The following is a 19,731-nucleotide window of genomic DNA, read 5'->3' on the forward strand; positions in this document are numbered from 1 at the left end:
CCCCACCCCCCCCCCCCCACCACCACCACCCTTGATTGTGTTGTGACCATCCACATACTGCCTCAGGAATGGAATCTTCTCTACTTTGTCCTGGAGCATACTCTCCTTGGATCAGGGGCCATAATTGTGTGATATATTTTCACATGTCCAGTCCCGTTCAGGATTGGGGATGAGGCATCCCCTCCCTGTCTTGACCATGCTTCGGATTAGGAGACTGCTTCTGTCATTGAGGTTTGGCTGCCTAGTGATTGGAGTTGTCATCACTTTCCCTTCAGAGAGGAAATTTCAATGCCCCTCCCTGCTCCTCCCATCCCACCCCACTGATTTCTGAAAAAAGCCCCCAACCAAAACACCATCGCCAGACTTTGGAGGTCCCAGGTTTTGAGAGCGGCTCCAGTACCCCCTATGCCCATCATGCTGACTTCAGGTCAGAAAGAGACATACCTTGGGGCTAAGAGCCTGAAACCTCTCTTCCCACTTCCCCACAGAACACAATTAAGATTAAGGGTTAAACATTGGAGTAAAAGCAGAGGTTGTTGTATGCCTGAAAGACAAAGGAGAAATTTTGATAAAGCTCAGGAGGTCAGGCAACATCGATAGAGAGAGAAACAGAGTGAGTTATTCAAGCTGATATATTCCATCAGCACTGGAAGGCCTGGGAAGTAAACACCGTTAAAGAAATGTTAAAGTGAGCAGAAAGAACAAGGAGGAATATTTGTGATCAGTCAGAGGGCAAGAGAGATCCAGTGGCAGATAGGATGATGGTGGAAGTGGTGTGGGTCAATGAAGTAAACCAGAGTTGGGTTCAAAGGAGGTAGAGTTATTGATAGCGAGTAAAAGGCAGAGAAGGAAACATGGAAATCTATGAAAGATGGAAAACAAAATGATGGGGAACATTAATTAGATCACAACAGAGCGGAGTTACCTGTCACTTGTGTATCAATAGGGACAGAGCAGCACACCTCCCTCTGTCTCCCTCCTCTCCATTCCCAGTCACCCTGTTGTACCTATCCTCCAATGCCGGCGCAGGCCATCTGAGAAAATTGGGAAGACATGACGGAAGCACTGAGTTGGAAAGTAGCATCATCAGAACAGAAGGAATGGAGGTGAAGGGACTGGACGAACATAACAGGGGCATCCCATGAGGTGAATGGGGCTTTATAATCAAGTTATCTACGTAAGTTTATGAATTAGAGTAGATATTTTTGGACAGCAGTAATCACAGAATTGTGAGAGTACAGAACGAGGCCATTCAGTCCATCATTTCTGCACAGCTTTCCAATGAATATCATGTCTTACTGCCATCCCTTTGTCTTAATTTCATATCCCTGCAGACTTACTATTCAAATCATCATCTAATGCCCTCCCAAATGCCTCGATTGACCCTATCACCAGCACACTTCAGGGAAGTGCATCCCAGATCCCAACCACATGCTATGGAAACTTTTTTTTTCTCATATATTTCTTTCTTTTACAAGTCACTTTAAATGTGTGCCCTTTCATTTTCGACCCTTTTTATGAGCAGGAACAGTTTCTCCCTACCTACTCTGTCCAGCCCCCTTATGATTTTGAACACCTCTATCAAATCTCCTCTCAGCCTTATTTTCTTCAACAAAACAGTCTCAACCCCTCCAGCCTATCCACAAAACTGAAGTTGCTTATACCTGAAACAATTATTTCAAACATCTTCTGCACTCTCTCCAAAAACAGACTAGAAAGATCCTAACAAACACACACACACACTTTGATTTATTATTGTCACATGTATTAGTATACAGTGATTTTTCTTGCTTTTTGTGGCTGTATAGACAAAGCGAATCTTTGAACAAACAGATTATGACAGCTGAGTTAAATCCCTGTTATGGGATTACTAAATTAGTTGTAGAGAAGGAAAGGAGAGGGTGTAGAACATAGTGATACAATCATAGCTAGGGTGCAGAGAAAGTTCAATTTAATGCGAGGTAGCTCCATTCAAAAGTCTGATATCAGCAGGGAAGAAGCTGTTCTTGAGTCGGTTGGTACTTGACCTCAGATTTTAGTGTTTTTTTCCCAATGGAAGAGGTTGGAAGAGGGTATGTCCCATGTGCATGGAGTCCTCATTTATGTTGGTTGTTTTTCCGAGGCAGCAGGAAGTGCAGACAGTGTCAACGGATGGGAGGCTGGTTTGCGTTCTTTAGGAAGGAAATATGTTCTTCGGGAAGGAAAGTGCCAGAGACAGATCATGAGAAGGCAAGAGGGGAGGTACAAACTGGAAGAAAGTCGGAGAGTTACAAGCAGATCTATCTTTCAGCTGAGGAAATGGAATACAATCTCAAAGGTAAATCCAGATATTTAAATTCATGAAATGCTGTGTCTGATCAGATGCCTGCATAGGGGTGACTGCGTGATCAGTAAGTGTCATCATCAGTCAAAGACTAAAGCCAGAGATTGACTCTGTCTCTCTGTCTCTCTCTCTCTCACACACACACACACATACACACAGGTTTCCATAACTGCAATGGTCATTGCCACTCACCGGGAACACCAATGATGCTGACAATCGGGTAGAAAATTTTATCCGCAAGTTGAATCGAACGAAGCATTTTGTTGCAAATTTTATCTGTTCCTTACTGCGGCAGGCAATCTCTCTGAATTAAACTCTTGCAGTAACACAATCATACAGCCTTTAATTTATACCCTGTGGGAGCTCCACGGGGACATAAAGGCTGAAACCTTTGAACAAACAGATTACGACAGCCATGTTAAATCCCTGTGATGGGAACATGCATGTTGTGCTGAGATTACACTGGAAAAACCTTAAAGCTGTACAATTCAATGTCTTCATTAGTTATTGAAAAGTGACACTGCATTCTCAAAACAACCCATAGTTTCCTTCAAAAACTGATCAGACCCATCCGTGTATAATAATTCAATTAATCTCCAAACCTCAGATTACTAAACTGCTTCAGAATGTAACTACCACATTTCCCTTCAGTGAAACTTGATTGACTTTTTGAAATTCCACTCCTCATATCAAACTGGTGTTAAACATGATGGAAAACTCGAGAGAAATGTTTTGCAGCAATCTGTCCACGGTATTTTGTTGAAGCAATTATTCCTAGATTAAATCTCAGAGAATGTATATGTGGGATTGAAACCATGGGTTTGAGGGAGGAAGAAACTTGGAACAATTACCAAAAGGGAATAAGTGTTAAGCAATCTATTGTGACTGATGGCAAATAAGTCCCGAGAGCCTGATGGGCAACAGGCTGAGGCCTCAAAGGAAGCGGCAGTGAACATAGTGGATCCACTGGTGATAATACGGCAAAATTTCCTGGATGTGGCAGAGGTTCCAGTGGATTGGAATTTGCTAATATAAATTCCTTTTTCAGAAAGGGAGACAGAAAGTAGGAAACTATACACCAGGTACGTTCAAATCTGTCATTGAGAAATGGTTTGAATCCATTCTTAAATAAATAATAACAAGACATTTGGAAAGACAGAACACAATTATTAGAATCAGTATTGTTTTGTGAAATGCAATTTTTTAAAAAACTAATTTGCTAGAGCTCTTCCAAGACGCAACAAGCAGAATGGATAATCAAGATCCTGTAGATGTATATCTGGCCTTCCAGAGGCATTTGATCCATTTGATCGCACGGGGTTGGGGTAATTTATTAGTTTGGATAGAAGATTGGCTAACCAACAGAAAGCAGAGAGTTGGAAGAGATGGGTCTTTTTCAAGTTGGCAAGATGTAACTAGTGGGGAGCCATGGGTTTTATTATTTGGTTCATAATTATGTACAATCTATATTAAAGGATGCAGGAATAGAAGGTACTACACTAAATTTGCAAAATACTCTCAAGTATGTGGGTTACTAAGTTGTGATAAAGATAATGATAAAGAGCAACACGGTGGCATAGTGATTAGCACTGCTGCCTTTCAGCACCAGGGACTTAGGTTCAAATCCAGCCTCAGGTCACTGTCTGTGTGGAGTTTGCATATTCTCCATGTGTCTGCATGGGTCTACTCTGGGTGCTCCGGTTTCCTCCCACAGATGTGCAGGTCACAGTGATTGGCCGTGGTAAAATGACCCTTGTGTTTGGGGATTGCTGGGGCAAAAATATACAGATATAGGGGTGTGGACTGGGTGAGATTGTTGTCAGTAAAGCTTGATGGGCCGAGTGGTCTCTTTCTGCACTGTGCAGGTTTTATGAAATAAGATTTTTACAAATTGATATGTTAGGTGAATGGGCCAAAATAGAGCTGTTGGAGTTTAATGTGCATAAATGTGAGATTATCCATTATGGTCAGAAAGCTAGAAAGGCAGCCTATCGTCTAATTGGAGTGAAACTTCAGAGTGCTTTGGCGTAGAGGGATCTGTGTGTCCTTATGCACGAATCACAGAAAACTAGTACGCAGTTACATCAGGTAATGGGAAAAGCAAATAGAATTTTGTAATTTATAGCTATAGGAGTATAATATAAAATTAGTAAAGTGCTGCTTTAACTGCACAAAACATTTTTAAGACTACACTTGGCGTACTGTGTACAGTTTTGGTCAACTTTTTTGAGAAAGGATTTATTGGCATTAGAGGTAATTCAGAGGAGATTCATCAGATAGATTGCAAAGATGGGAGGTTTGTCTTATGAAGAGAGGTTGAGCAGTTTGGGCCTGTACTCTCTAGCATTTAGAAGAATGAACAGAGATCTTATTGAGGTGTGTAAGATAATAAAGGAGGTTGACAGAGTAAATGGGGAGAGGCTGTTTCCTCGTGTGGGGCAGTCAACCGCAAGAGGTCATAGTTTTAGGATAAGGTGTAGTAGATTTCAAACATGAATCAGGAGAAATTACTTCTCTCAAAGGTCATGTACCCCAGAGTGCAGAGGGTACTGGAATATTGAGTAAATTCAGGGAATAGATGGACAGATTTCTAATTCGTGATGGGCTGAATGGTTTTGGAAAATGGGCAGGAAGATGGAGATGAGGCTGAAATGAGATCACCCATGATCATATTGAATGACGGTGCAGGCTCAAAGGGCAGAATTCATGGTTCTTATGTTTTTATGTGAGTGCGTGGGACTGAGAGAAAGATAGAAATAGTATGCACGTGCCTGTGTCTCTCTGTGTGTTATGTCTGTGTGTCTGTTTGTGTGCAGTTCTGGTGTCTTTATCTGAGGAAGGATGCCCTCACTATAGATGGAGTACAGTGAAGGTTTACTGGGCTGATTCCAGGTTTGGCAGATCTGTCATATGAGGAGAGACTAACTCAGCTAGGATTAGATTCACTGGAGTTTGGAAGAGTGAGAGGGGATCTCATAGAAACCTAAAAAATTCGAACAGCATTAGAGAGGGTATGCTCAGAAAGAATGTTCCCAATGGAGGGAGAGTCCAGAACTAGGGGCCATAGTTTGTGAATAAGGGGTAAACATTTAGAACTCGGATGAGGAGAAATTTCTTCACCCGGGGGCGATGAATGTATGGAATTCACTCCCACTGAATGTAGTTTAGGCAAAAACGTCTGATTGCAAGAAGAAATTTCATAGAGCTCTTGGAGCTGAAAAGATCAAGGGATCAGGGAGGAAGGGGAAAATCAGGATATTGAATTTGATGGTCAACCATGATCAGGATGAATGGTGGAGCAGGTGCGAAGGGCCGAGAGGCCTACTCCTGCTTCTAGTTACTATGTTTCTATGTATCCACTAGAGTTTAGAAAAGTAAGAGGTGACTTGATTGAAACCTTGAACATCCTGAGGGGTATTGATAGATTGGATATGGAAAGGATGCTTCCTCTAGTGGGTGATACTAGCAATAGGATTCCTGTTCAAAACAAGGGATTGCATACTGAAGACGGAGTTCAGGAGAACTTTTTTCTCCAAAGGACATGGGTCTTTGGAATTCCCCTCCTCAAAAGGTGGTGGAAGCAAATCTGTATATTTTTTAAGACAGAGTTCGAGAGAGTCCTGATTAACAAGGGGGTGAGAGGTTATCAGAAGTAGACGGGAGTGTAGGGTTGAAGTTACACTCAGATTTAACAATGAACCTTTTGAATGGCAGAACAGTTCGAGGAACCAAATGGGTGATTCTTGCTCCTAATTCATACGTTTGTATGTTCATCTTGTGTTGGACCACAGGAAAGATTCAGATGAGATGCAACATGAACATATGGCAGCACGGCTATCAGAAACAGCAGAATTATATTCAGCAATTTGTAACCACATGGCCTGGAAAATACCTGACTGTATGATTGATATCAAGCTGAGATAACAACTCAGAGCAACAACGAGTGCAGAAAATTACTGCTGGAGCAACAACAGTGGTGAAGCTACAACACAGGTTTAATTACAGGCCAAACAGCGAAATCAGCATCCCATGCATTGATAGAGCAATTCCACAGCTGATTGTTCTGACCTAAGCTCTGCAATGCGATCATGAAGAATGCCAACTGGTGGACAATTAAACAACTCACTGGAGGAGACTCCACAAGTATCATTTCCTCAATGATGAGAGAGCCAAGCACATCAGTGCAAGAGGGAAGGCTGGAGTATTTGTTGCAATTTTCAGGCAGAAATACGGTGTAAAAGATACGCCTCGGTCTCCTCCTGAGGACCTGTGCACCACAGGTACCAGCATTCAACCAATTTGATCAACTTCATGCCATGACTTCATGCTGAATTCAAGGATGCTGCTAAGGTTATGGGCTCTGAAAACATTCAACTAATCCGATGAAGACTTGCGTTCCAGAACTAACAACAATTCTAGCCTACCTTCTCCAATATTGCAGAAGTTCCAGCTGTAGGTTTTCTTTGTTTTTTTGTGAGCAAGGAAGTAGGTCACTGCTTTCAGATTGCTCGATGCTGCTCAGGGGCAGGGTGTTTCAAGGCGGCCATATTGCGTTTTGGGTCAGAAGTTGGGCTGCACGTATGGGGAGGGTGGGAGTTTCTTGTTGCTCACAAGGTCTGAATTTGGACTCTCAGCACGGACTCGGGTCTGAACTCAGACCAAGCCTCTGCTCTGGCTCTGGGTCCTAATGCTGGAAACAGAAAGCCCTTTTGCTGGTGAGGGATTGGCAGTACACTCTCTGAAGTGGAAGTGCTGCAGCCTCAGGACTTGTGAAGTGGCACTGTCTGAGACCAGTACTACATTGGTTCTGGGTGCTGTTTGTGAAATGAGGGAGTAGAGGAGCCTGTGTTGCCACTCTGGGGGACTGTAGGGGCATATGTAAAGTGTGGGCTGATGGGGGATTGTCAGGGCAGGGGGGATGGATATGGGGAATGAGTGTTGTTGGCGTGCTGCATGGGGGATATGGGTCTGTGTGTGGGGGTTGTGGGGAGAATTTGGGAATGGTGTGTTTTTGGGACTGTGTAGGATTATGTGGGGTGTGCCTGTTGCTGATAGGTTTTTGGGGGGATATGAGGAGTATGTGCTGCAGGAGTTGTCAGGTTGTGTGGGAATATGTTGCTTGGGGTCTGTCGGGAAGAATATGTGAATTGTTTATTGCTGGGGGGCTACGGGGTGGAACGTGGAAGTGAATGTTGCTGGAAGACTGTGGGGGAAATGTGTGTTACTAGGTGCTTGTGGAGGGGAATGTGGGAAGTGTGTTGAGCTTTGGGGTGGCATATGATGTAGGTGTTGCTCAGGGGCTGTCAGGCAGAGTGTGGGGAATATGTTGCTGGAGTGTTTGTGGGAGTTATGGGGTGTGTATGCTGCAGGGGGGGGTGCGCTTTGGGGGGTTAATGTGGGCAGTGTGTATTGCTGTATTGGGTGTGAGCTGAGTTCTGTAACCTCACTGTCTGTCTCTTCACTTCCCCAACATTCCACCTCCCTCGCAATTCAAATTGTCAAGATGGCTTTTGCAATGCAACCCATTGATCTTACTGTTCTTTTGTTTGCTGCTGGAACTGGGGAAGAAGACCAGGAGCATGAAAATTGCAGGCAGAGGAGGTCCAGGCATTACCACTCATAGAGTTATAGAGGTTTACAGCATAGAAAAGACCCTTTGACCTAACTTGTTCATGCCACCCTTTTTTTTAAAACCCCTAAGCTAATTCCAGTTGCCCACATTTGTCCCATATCCCTCTATACCCAACGAACCCATGTAACTATCTAAATGCTTTTTAAAAGACAAAATTGTGCCTGCCTCTACTACTCCCTCTGACAGCTTGTTCCAGACACTCATTACCCTCTGTGTAAAAAAATTGCCCCTATGGACACTTTTGTATCTCTCCCCTCTCATCTCTCAGCTCTCACTATGCCCTCTAGTTTTAGACTCCCCTACCTTTGGGAAAAGATATTGACTATCTACCCTGTCTATGTCCCTCATTATTTTATGGACCTCCATAAGATTACCCCTCAGCCTCCTACATTCCAGAGAGAAAAGCCCCAGTCTATCCAGCCTCTCGTTATAACTCAATCCATCAAGTCCCGGTAGCATCCTAGTAAATCTTTTCTGCACTCTTTCTAGTTTAATAATATCCTTTCTATAATGGGGTGACCAGAATTACACACAGTATTCTAAGCGTGGCCTCACCGATGTCTCATACAACTTCAACAAGATGTCCCAACTCCTGTATTCAATGTTCTGAATGATGAAACCAAGCATGCTGAATGCTTTCTTCACCATGCTGTCCACCTATGATTCCACTTTCAAGGAGCTCTGAACACGTACCCCTCGATCTCTTTGTTCTGTGACTCTCCCCAACGCCCTACCATTAACTGAGTAAGTCCTGCCCTGGTTCAATCTACCAAAATGCATCACGGCACATTTGTCGAAATTAAACTTCATCTGCCACTTGTCAGTCCACTGGCCCAATTGATCAAGATCCCATTGCAGTTGGAGATAACTTTCTTCACTGTCCACTATACCACCAATCTTGGTATCATCTGCAAATTTACTAACCATGCCCACTATGTTCTCATCTAAATCATTAATATAAATGACAAATAACAGTGGGCCAAGCACTGATCTCTGAGGCACACTGCTGGTCACAGGCCTCCGGTTTGAAAAACAACTCTTTACAATCACCCTCTGGTTTCTGTCAAGAAGCAAATTTTGTGTCCATTTGTATACCTCACCCTAGATCCTGTGAGATTTAACTTTATGCAGCTGCCTTCCATGCGGTACCTTGTCAAAGGCCTTGCTAAAGTTCATGTAGACACTCACATAAATAGAGGGAAACAGCCCTCAGAGGATAAGGGTTGTTGTTGTTGGGGGGTGGGGCGGGGGTTGGGTCGGGGGGGGGGTGGGTGGTACTTGGAGGAGGGAAGTGCTCCGGGGTCAGGGGCTGGGGGCATGCAATGTGCTGGGGGCGGTGTGGGGGGGGGGATGGTGTCTGGAGGTCATTTGGGGGAAAATGCTAGATAAGGTGAAACACTAATCCTTGCTGCCTGGATTACATAATTCAGTTTTTTGCAGTACTGCTTCCCAATTCACCAGGTCGGTATCCCAGCACAAACAAATGCTGCTACCACCTCCCTCCCAGGCTGCATTTCCACCTCTTGCCCGGGGATAGGATCCTGCTGGGGGAAGATGGTGTCCCACCTTGCCATCACCACCTCCAGATCAGCATCAGGAAAAACGGGATGCTGACTTTCAGGAGGCCATCTCTTCTTGCACTGCCTGCCTATCTGCCTGTCGTTGGGGTTTTTAATGGATCTCTGTCTTGTTAGGGAAGGTCACCTGCCTGCAGTTTGGTCGAGTTATGTGCCCATTAGAGCATTCCAGCGGGTTGGATGCATTTTGCCTTGTTACCGTGGAGGGAAAGCCAAGTCAGCAATTACAGGTGTGCTGATGGAGAGTGGGGGTAATTTATATTTCTGTGATGAGCGGGAGGGAGAGGGTCCTTTCAGTCAGAGGGAGTGATAAGGGAGCCATTGTTGTAGTGGAGAATTTCTTGTTTTCTGAGCTGTGATAATAAAACTTGACAAAGTTTTACTTAAAAAAAACAACTAGCCTTTATTATCACAAAACTGCATGCAGTATACGGCAGAGTCTTGGAGACAGAGAGCAGTCCCTACAAACTGTTGGTTCTATCCCAAGACCGTGCCAGCTACAAGAATCAGTTCCATAGTTATACCTTTTTCTTATCAGTGTACATGTTCAGTTAGTAATACAAGCAGTAATACATCATCAATTGTATTAGGATTCAATGACCTCTTTGCCTCATCAATAATATCATTATCTTGTCCTTTTGGTAGAACAGAAGGAGGCCGATGACTTCGTCATTTCTGGCCTTATCTCGCCTCACTCATCCAGCCCTAAGTTATGTGGAGTCAGCCTTGACTTGACCTTCTCTGATGTTCGTCATGCCTTAGGTTATTCAGAGCCAGTTTTACAGGGGTGTGGCAATTTGGAATAGCTTGGTCAGCTCTCCTTTATTTTATACCAATTACTTGACCATTTTTCCCATCATGCCACTGCTTCATTCGTACACTCTCACATTCCCTCCTTTTGTCATATCATGACAAGTGACTAAATAGGCATATCCATGACCCAATTAATAACACATCTACACAAGCAACCAAACAATCCTATCCCAAGTAACAGTAATAGTAGCAAAATAAAAGCCTTAAAAATCCAATCAATTAATCCGTGACCCAACCACCCGAACAAACCCGGTGGGTTATAATCATGAAATTCCCGGTCAGCCTCCTGAAGCTGATCAGCCTGCCTTTTGATGTAGCCGGCCAGGTTGTTGATATTTTCAGAGGTATCTGGGATGTAAGTGCAGCACTCCTGACCTATAATAGCACACGTCCCTTCCTGTGAGGCTAATAGATAGCCCAAAGCCATTCGATTTTGTAATGCCATGGTCCGGACAGCCACCAGCTCAGCTGAGACCTCGGCCAGTGCCTGTCCAGTAGCCCTGGCTTCTGCTGCTGTTATGTTTGCCAGTTTTTCCATTATAGACTGTAAAATCATCAGCCTATGTTATCCAGGGTGTTGGGGATGTATGTGCCCACGAGCAATTGGAGGTTTTATTCCATACTTTGGACCAATCAAGAACAAACATGCTCTTGGTAGATAGGTTTGCCACTGGCCCTTGCCACTCAGCTGTAAGGTTGCATCTACTTTGCCCCATCAACTTTCCTTTCCCTAGTTTACGTAAACATAGGGAACTCAGATAAGGTGGATGTTGATGTTCAAAAATGGCCCACATAAAGTATCAAATCTGATAATGTTTAAAATATTTTTAAAAATTGTCAGGTGTGGAAAAAATGAATTTAACATGATTCAGAATAATCTTATGCCCCTGAAGAGCAAGAAGTGTAGCTGCCAACAGAAACAGCTGTGGAGGATAAAGAGGGAATAAACAATATGAAAATAAAGATATGCGTAAAAAATGCAAACATAACACAAGTCTTGATGACACAGAAGATGCAAAGAACCAAACGTGGTGACAAAGAGGCTGCAAAAGGAGTCGTGGGGGACATTGCAAAAAGGAGTCATTGGGGGAGGGGGGGCAGATGGCGGGAGATTGTGGGGGAGGGGAAATGCTATAAAAAGCTTGTAATACATTTCAAAATGAATTTCATATCTTTCCCCAAATCATGCTCAGAAACAAAAACAGCCTGGAGCTTTGAATATCGTGCTGCCTGCCTGCTTGTACAAACTGAGAGTATGGATTAGAGCACACTTGATCATTCAACTCATGACTCAGAGGGAGTTGTGGAGTAAAATGAGTTTTCATTTTCACATGGCAGGCTTGGTTACTCCGGGAAGATGAAATTTACTGTAAATTTCCATGACATGTACTGTAAAAAGAAAAGATGCATTTTGAAGGAGACCACAGCAGGTATTTAAAAGACAATAATTTGACTAAGCAGAGCTACCTTGCTTTTGTGCAAAGGAAATAGTGTTTAACTTTTTTTAAGAATAAAAATATTACGTGGATAAGGATGGATTCAGTAGACATGGGGTACCTGGAATTCAAATAAGGTGTAAGATGCAATGTCAACTATTACTACACAGGATATGGCTGCATGGTGCAGCATGTAACATATTAATATGGGTAAAGGATTGGTTAACTAATAGGGATGAACGGATATTTTTCAGGGTGGGCAGTGGAGTGTCTCAGGGGCCAGTGCTTTTAAGTATTTACCATCTGCATTGATTGTTCGGATGAAGGGAAAAAATGCATGGGTGATAAATGTGTCAACAACACAAAGAAAATTAGGAACATTAGTTGCCATGAGGAGGTAGAAACTTTGGAAAGGGACACAGGCAGGTTAAGTGAGTGTGCATCAAATAGCTTGAGTACATTGTGGGAAATGGGACCTCGTTCACGTGGCAGGATACAATTTGAAGGGAAAAGGTTTGCAAAACTTAGTGGCACCGAGAGACCTGGGTGTCCTGCTAAATGAACCAAGAAAAGGTAACCTGCAGGTCCAGCAGGAAGACAAATAAAACGTTTGTGTTCATTGCGAGGGAAATGGAATATAGAAGTAGGAAAACATCATTGCGGGCTGGACACGGCATTGGTGAGGCGGCACCTGTGAAGAGATTAGAACAAGGGGATAGAATTTACAAATACACGGTCTACCATTTAAAATGGAGATGAGGGAAATTTGTTTTCACTAAATTTGTCATTTTTATCTGGGGTGCTTTTCACCAGAAAACAATGGAATCTGAGACATCAAATGTATTTAAGACGGAACTGGAGACTTCTTTATAGAAATTGAGTCGAAGGTTCTCGGAGTGAGTGGGCAGTGGGCAGATGGCAAAGTGGAGTTGAGATCCCACTATGATCTTATTGACTGCCGGAGCAGGCTCTACGACCTGCATGCCCCTGAAGGTCTATGTTCCCATCCACAAAAAGCATTCAATCTGCCAAATAATCTACGTCCTCAGCAATGATTGAAGATGTTTCTTACTTTGGCTGAGAAGTGGCTAAAACTATTATGACGCACAAGTGCCAGGCAATGGCAATCATTTTGGAAGTGTCTCTTAACTGCCATCGTTCTGTGGGTACATGTGCAGCCATAGATGGATATGCTGCAGGGAGTAGATCATAGCCTGGCTCCTGAAACACTGCCCACTCTCTGCAAGGCACAAGTCAGCAGTCTGATTGAACAATTTCCATTTCCTTGGGTGAAAATGATTCCAACAACATCCAAGAGGCTTCACACCCACACAGGATGTGACCCATTCTGCCACCATAAAGATTCAATCCCTGCTCATCAGCGCATGGTTACTGCAATGTACACATGTATAAGATGCACTGGAACAACTCTCTTAGAAAGAGAGAACAATCTCTCCTTCCACAATTCCAAACCTGCGACCTTTACTGGAATGAGAAGGGTAGCAACTACATGGAAACAAATCATCTTTAATTACATCTTAAAACATCAATGCACATGGACTGGTTCCTATTTCACTGTTCCTGTGGTCACTACATTAACATCCTAATATTCCCTGCCTAACAGGCAGTTGGACTGCAGTAGCTCCATATGATGACTCAACACACCTGCTCCTGACCAATGAGGAACATGTTGGACGTGCTGTTTAGCTTGAGCTTTATATTATTCTGAGGGACAACATTGCTTGGAGTTTTTGAGTAAGTTTGAGAATACATTGAATCAATTTCCCCAGTTGACTTATTTAACAAATTGCAGCAGATAGAGAGGGCAGCTACATTCAAGTTCAAATTACTGCTAACCAGAGAGCACATCTCAACCTCAGAAGTCAATTCCTGATTGAACGCAATAGAGTGAAGTGCAGCTGAAGTGAAGGTGTTGCACAATGGCACAGTGGTTAGCACTGCTGCCTCACAGCACCAGGGATCCAGGTTTGATTCCTGGCTTGGGTCACTAAATGCATGGAGTTTTCACATTCTTCCCAGTTCCATATAGTTTCCAAAGATGTGCGGGATATGTTGATTGGCCATGCTAAATTTCCACTTAGTGTCATGGGGATTAGCAGGGTAAATACATGAGGCTATGGGGATAGGGGCTGAGTTGGATTGTTGCCAGTGGAGGGCCGAATGGCTCCCTTTTGCACTGTGGTGGTTCTATGATTCTCTTTGATCTTCCAAGGTGTTGGGGTGAAAGGTGACAGTGTGTGTGTTTTGGGGGTGTTGCACAGGAGTGGGGTGTGAGTGGGGTTTGTTTAGAACCAGCGTCTCAGTCTCAGAACAAAAGTTATACCATTCATCAACGAGGTGAGAAGGAGCGTCTTCAGACAGAAGGTGTAGACCTTTTGGTGCTCACTGCCTCAGAGACGACTGTGAAATTTTGGTGGTTGAGAATGTTCAAAGCAGAGGTTGATAGATTCCTAGGCAGAAATGACATCAAACAATATGAATATAGTGCGAGGAAGTGGCATTGAGGAACAAGATCAGCCATTATCTAGTTAATTGGTGGAAAAGGCTCGATGGTCCGATTAGAGGACCAGACATGATGGGTTCATTGGCCTTTCCACGTTCCTTTATTCCCATCTATGAGATTTAGAGATGGACCTTTGAATATTCATCACTGTTGCTAGGACAATTGAGCTTCCAATTTTCATCAATTAATTAATGTAAATAAAGTTGCTCTATTTTTAAGGTTTTCTAATTAAGTCTCCAACAACAGGGACCTAACATGGGTGTCATCATCTGTTTACAACTTCATGGTCTCAGTGGAAATCCCACATGATAGAAGTTATAAGTCCTATGACTGCATCAACTCAGAAGTTAATTCCTAGTGATTGCCAACATAGTGAAGGGACAGACACGGGGGAGCATGGAATCTCTTGATAGTTTTGGGAAAGTGTACTACACGACTCTTGCTGTCATTGGTGTTCCTGGTGCGTAGCTACGACAAGTGAATTTAAGTAAATGTGTGCATGTGAGCTGGTTTCTGGTTTTACACTGTGCCTCATAATATTACTTGCTGATCTAGTGTTCTCTGTCATACTACCATCAGTTAATTCTCAGATGGAAAGTATTACTGGCGTATCTGTCACTGTAGAATTGAGTGTGGGATAGTAGCTGATTCATTTTTTGTATCATTGTTTGAGGTGACTGATCTTTCTCTCCACTTTGTGGATTTGTCTTTGTAGTTATCAAAGTAACCAATCAAAGTAACTTTTCCAGTTGTTTCATTATATGTTTCCAGTGAAATGTATTGATATTGATCTATCTATTTCAACTTACATGAAGAGAAACAGATCTCCACTATTTAATAGCAGATAAGGGGTGGATAACATATTTAATTCATTCCACCAGTCTGTTTAATGAATTGCTATTACAGTGACTGTGCAGAGTTGCATGTTCTCACATGTTTTTGTGTGCTTTCTCCGGGTGCTCCATTTTTCATCTGATTTGATTTATTCTTGTTAGATGCATTTGGAAATGGTGTAAAGTATTGCCTGTTACACAACAAAATATAACATTCATAGAGTGCATAGGGGAGAAGGATAGGAGTGGGTGTTGCATATAGTCTTGTCTTAACAGCTAGGTTGCAGAGAAAGAAAAGCTTAATATATGGTAGTTCCACTCAAAAGTCTGATTATGTGATGCTCAATTGTCCTTTGTGTCCAAAGATGGATTGGCCATTGTTAATGGGGTTAAGGGAAAAGGGCAGTAGGATGAGGGATGGGGGGTTGTGGTTGTAAGATGTTCCATCGGAGAGTCTGCGTAGACTCAATGGGCTGAAGTGTCTACTTCTGCGCTGGAGGAATTCTGGGGTTCTAATAAGTCTGATTGCTGTAAACACTGTGCTAATCAATTCAGTACTGGTTATTTTTTTCCAACAAAGTTCTGTGCTTATGAGTATTGTATTTGATAGTCTGTATGTTGCATCGGGCACTGGGTATCCTTTCCTGTAATGAATTAATTGACAGACCAGTAATTATCTATTTAACATATGTAACCAACACCAATCTCCATCCTTAACTCAATGAGGTGTTTTCTCTCAGGACAAGCAAAGAAATAGACCTTCGTAGCACAGATATCAGCCTGAGGACAGTAAGAATTAACAAATTATAGTGCTAATATTTTCTGCAATATTATGAAAGAACTGTTGATTTCTTAAATAAAAATCTAGCAACATAGGACAACATTACACATACAGCTCTGAAACTGTCCGCCCAATTGGTTTCAGTCTGTATTTATGCCCCATAAGATGGGCCGAATGGCCCTTAATCCCTCTTAATCTAACTCAATTAGTATTTTATCGAATGTCAACAATGCAGAGGAGGCTACTCGGTCCATCTTCAGATGATTCATCTCATTTGCTTCCCGACTTATCTATTCCATTTCAGGGGAATGGCCATTCAGCAATCTTCACTACACACTGACTCCCCCCATTCACTTGATTAAGTTTTCATCCACCCTACTCCCTGGACTTGCATCATTTTCTTTCTCCCTGTTTCTCAGTCTCGGATTCAGCTTTGATGATGATGACACATTCCTCACCTTGAACATTCAATGGGCCTCCCTTTGCTTTTCCACCAGCTCCAGTGTAATTACACCACCAAACTCATCTTTGTCTCCTCTCCTGCCTTCACCCCTTGCAAGACATTGGTCTGCTCTTCCATCACACCCTCTAACCACACTCATTCCCTACAGACCTCATCATCCAAACACACAGGTGCATCACCGAACCTTTCACCTTCTTACTTCATAAAATGTATACCCATGGAGAAGCAATTTATTTGTATTCCTTTGACACTAACAGCTGTATTCCCTGCTCATGGTGTGTTCCCTTTTTCATGGGAAACAGCAAACGCAGTTTGAGGGATCACTTTGAAAGACATTCCCATCCAGGCTTAAAGTGTGACTCAGAGCATTTGGTCACACCACTATTTGAATTCTGAGACTAGTTATTCTCCGGTGCTTGTCACATGTATTAGTATACAGTGGAAAGTATTTATCCTTACGTAGTATACAGAAAAAGCATACCGTTCATGGACTACAGAGGGGAGAAGGAAAGGAGTTGATGCATAATATAAGTTATAGCTCGCTAAGTCGGGAAAGATCAGCTTAATAGGTCCATTCAAAAATGTGGTGGCAGCAGGGACAAGATTTGGTTGGTATGTGACCTCAGACCTTAGTATCTTTTTCCTGATGTAAGAAGGTGGAAGAGAGTGTATCTAGTGTGTGTGGCATCCTTGCTTTTGCTGGATGTTTTTCTGAGACAGCAGGAAGCATGGAGGGAGTCTGTAGTGGGAGGATTCTTTGCCTGATGGATTGGGCTTCATTGGGCTTTGTAATTTATTGCGGTCTTGATCAGAGTAGGGGTCATACCAAGCTGTGATACATCCAGAAAGGATGCTTTTTCTGTTGCTCCACAAACAAAGAACATATCGACCAGACCAAGTAAGAGTGGCAGTATTCCTACCCTAAAGGATATTAATGAAGCAGATGTGTTTCAACAACGATCGGTCGCAGTTTCTTGGTCACCATCACTGAGACCCTCTGAAACTCTATTCATATTCCACACCTATTACTGAGATTTATTATATTAGATATGCTCAAAATATTAGAGGAGCTGGATTGATGATCAAGATGGGGGCTCACTCGCGGCACATGGACTATAGAACATAGAACATAGAACATTACAGCGCAGAACAGGCCCTTCGGCCCACGATGTTGCGCCGACCAGTTACAAAAACAATGACCCACTAGCCTATACCAATCCCTTTTCATCCATAAACCTATCCAGAGATCTCTTAAACGCCCCCAAACTAGACGCATTTACAACTGCAGCAGGCAGGGCATTCCAATCCTTCACCACCCGCTGGGTAAAGAACCTACCCCTGACATCCGTCCTGTAGCTACCCCCCCTTAATTTAAAGCCATGCCCCCTCGTGCTAGCTTTCTCCATCCGAGGAGAAAATTATGGAAAACATCCATAACTATCTCCATCGTGTTCCCTAGCTATTGGACACATCTTCACCAGCCACTTCCTAAGCACTTACTCCTTCTTTGGAACCATCTTCAGTTTTTTTCATTGCACCATTCACATTACACTATTATAACTTTGTCATTCAATCAATGCTGCTCTCCAGTCAATCAAAGATCATAGAATCATAGAACCGTAGAATCCATGCTGAAGAAGGCCATTCTGCCAAACAAGCCTGTACCGACAGCAATCCCACCCAAGACCTTTGCAGGTAACCCCACGTATTTAACTTGCCAATCTCCCTGACACTAAGAGTCTCTTTCCCACGGCCTATCAACCTAACAAACACATCAATGGCGTGTGGGAGGAAACTGGAGCACCCAGAGGAAGTCCATGCAGACAGGGGGAGAATGTGAAAGCACCACACAGTCACCTGAGGCCTGAATTGAATCCCAATTGCTGGTGCTGTGCAATAGCTGTGCTAGCCACTGTGCCACCGTGCCACCCAGCTTCCCCTCTGTTCTATCCTCCCTATATTTCATATTTCCCTGGCTCGCTAATTGCTTGGAAACCCTATAATTTCTAACTGCCAGTGAAAGATAATCGACCTGAAGTGTTAACTCTAGTTTTATATTCACGCATGCTGCCTGGTCCAAGGAATACTTTAGGTATTTCGCTTTCATTTATACATTTATTCAGTCACTTCATTTTACTTTGGTGATGAGAAGGTGTGATGTTGTCACTGGACCAGAGACCAGTTAGAATCCTGCCATCATAGATGATGGAATTTGACTTCAAGAAATATCTGGCATGAAAAGTGTAATGATAACCATGAAAAGATTGTGTTCAGAAAAAAAAGCATCTGGTCCCCTTATGTCCTTTATGGGAAGAAATCTGTTGTCTTTACTTGGTTGAACATATGTAACGCCAGCATTGCAATAATGTTGTTGACTTTTAAAATGCTCTCAGATGTGGCCTATCAAAGTGTCAACTTCAAGGGCAATTAGTGATGGGCAATAAATGCTAACCCAGTAAATAATGCTCTCATCCCATGAATGAATAAGAAGTAGATAGACATGTGCATTAATGCACTGGAATGCAACAGGGAGGGTGAGGGCTGTTTCATTGTATGAGGCTTGGGGACCATGACCACTTATACCTGTGGGACAGATTATATTACTGCTTGCCAGCCTCATTAAAATGTTGAATAATTTGGGCTGTTTTGCCTTTCAACATCACCAAGATAACCAAAAGTTGACGGAGATAGATTTGAAATGTAATAATTAACATCTAAACACTAGATTCGACTCCAACTATCGGGTACAGAGACTGATCAATATATTTTGTCCATCTTTCTTTTGCAGTTAATCTAATAGCGATTTCGATCCTGTCCCGGGGAAAATGTGGCCTCTCCACCTGCACCACTCGCTACCTGGTCTCTATGGCAGCAGCGGATCTACTGGTCATTATCACTGCGGTGATACTGTATCGGATTGGTTCCTATTATTTTGCAGCATCTTTCCTGGAAATCACCCCCGTGTGTAGTATTACCTTCATTCTGCTTTATGCAGCTGCGGAATGTTCTGTCTGGTTCACGGTCATGTTCTCATTTGATCGATTTGTGGTCATTTGTTGTCAGAAGTTGAAGATAAAGTACTGCACTGAGAAAACAGCAGCTGTGGTTCTAACAACAACTTGCATTCTGCTCTGTTTAAAAGATATTCCCATGTACTTTAGATTTGAACCTGGAGAGATAATTGATAATGTTCCCTGGTTCTGTATTGAAAAGTCAAATTATTATACCGATCCTGCATGGGTGGCATATGGTTGGCTTGATAAAATCTTAAACCCATTGATGCCATATGTTTTAATTCTGTTGCTCAATGCTCTGACAGTCAGGTATATTCTAGTGACCAGTCAAGCCC

Source organism: Carcharhinus amblyrhynchos, chromosome 9, assembly GCF_965287045.1.
Source record: "Carcharhinus amblyrhynchos chromosome 9, sCarAmb.v2.hapA, whole genome shotgun sequence".
In the NCBI taxonomy this organism is placed as follows: domain Eukaryota; kingdom Metazoa; phylum Chordata; class Chondrichthyes; order Carcharhiniformes; family Carcharhinidae; genus Carcharhinus; species Carcharhinus amblyrhynchos.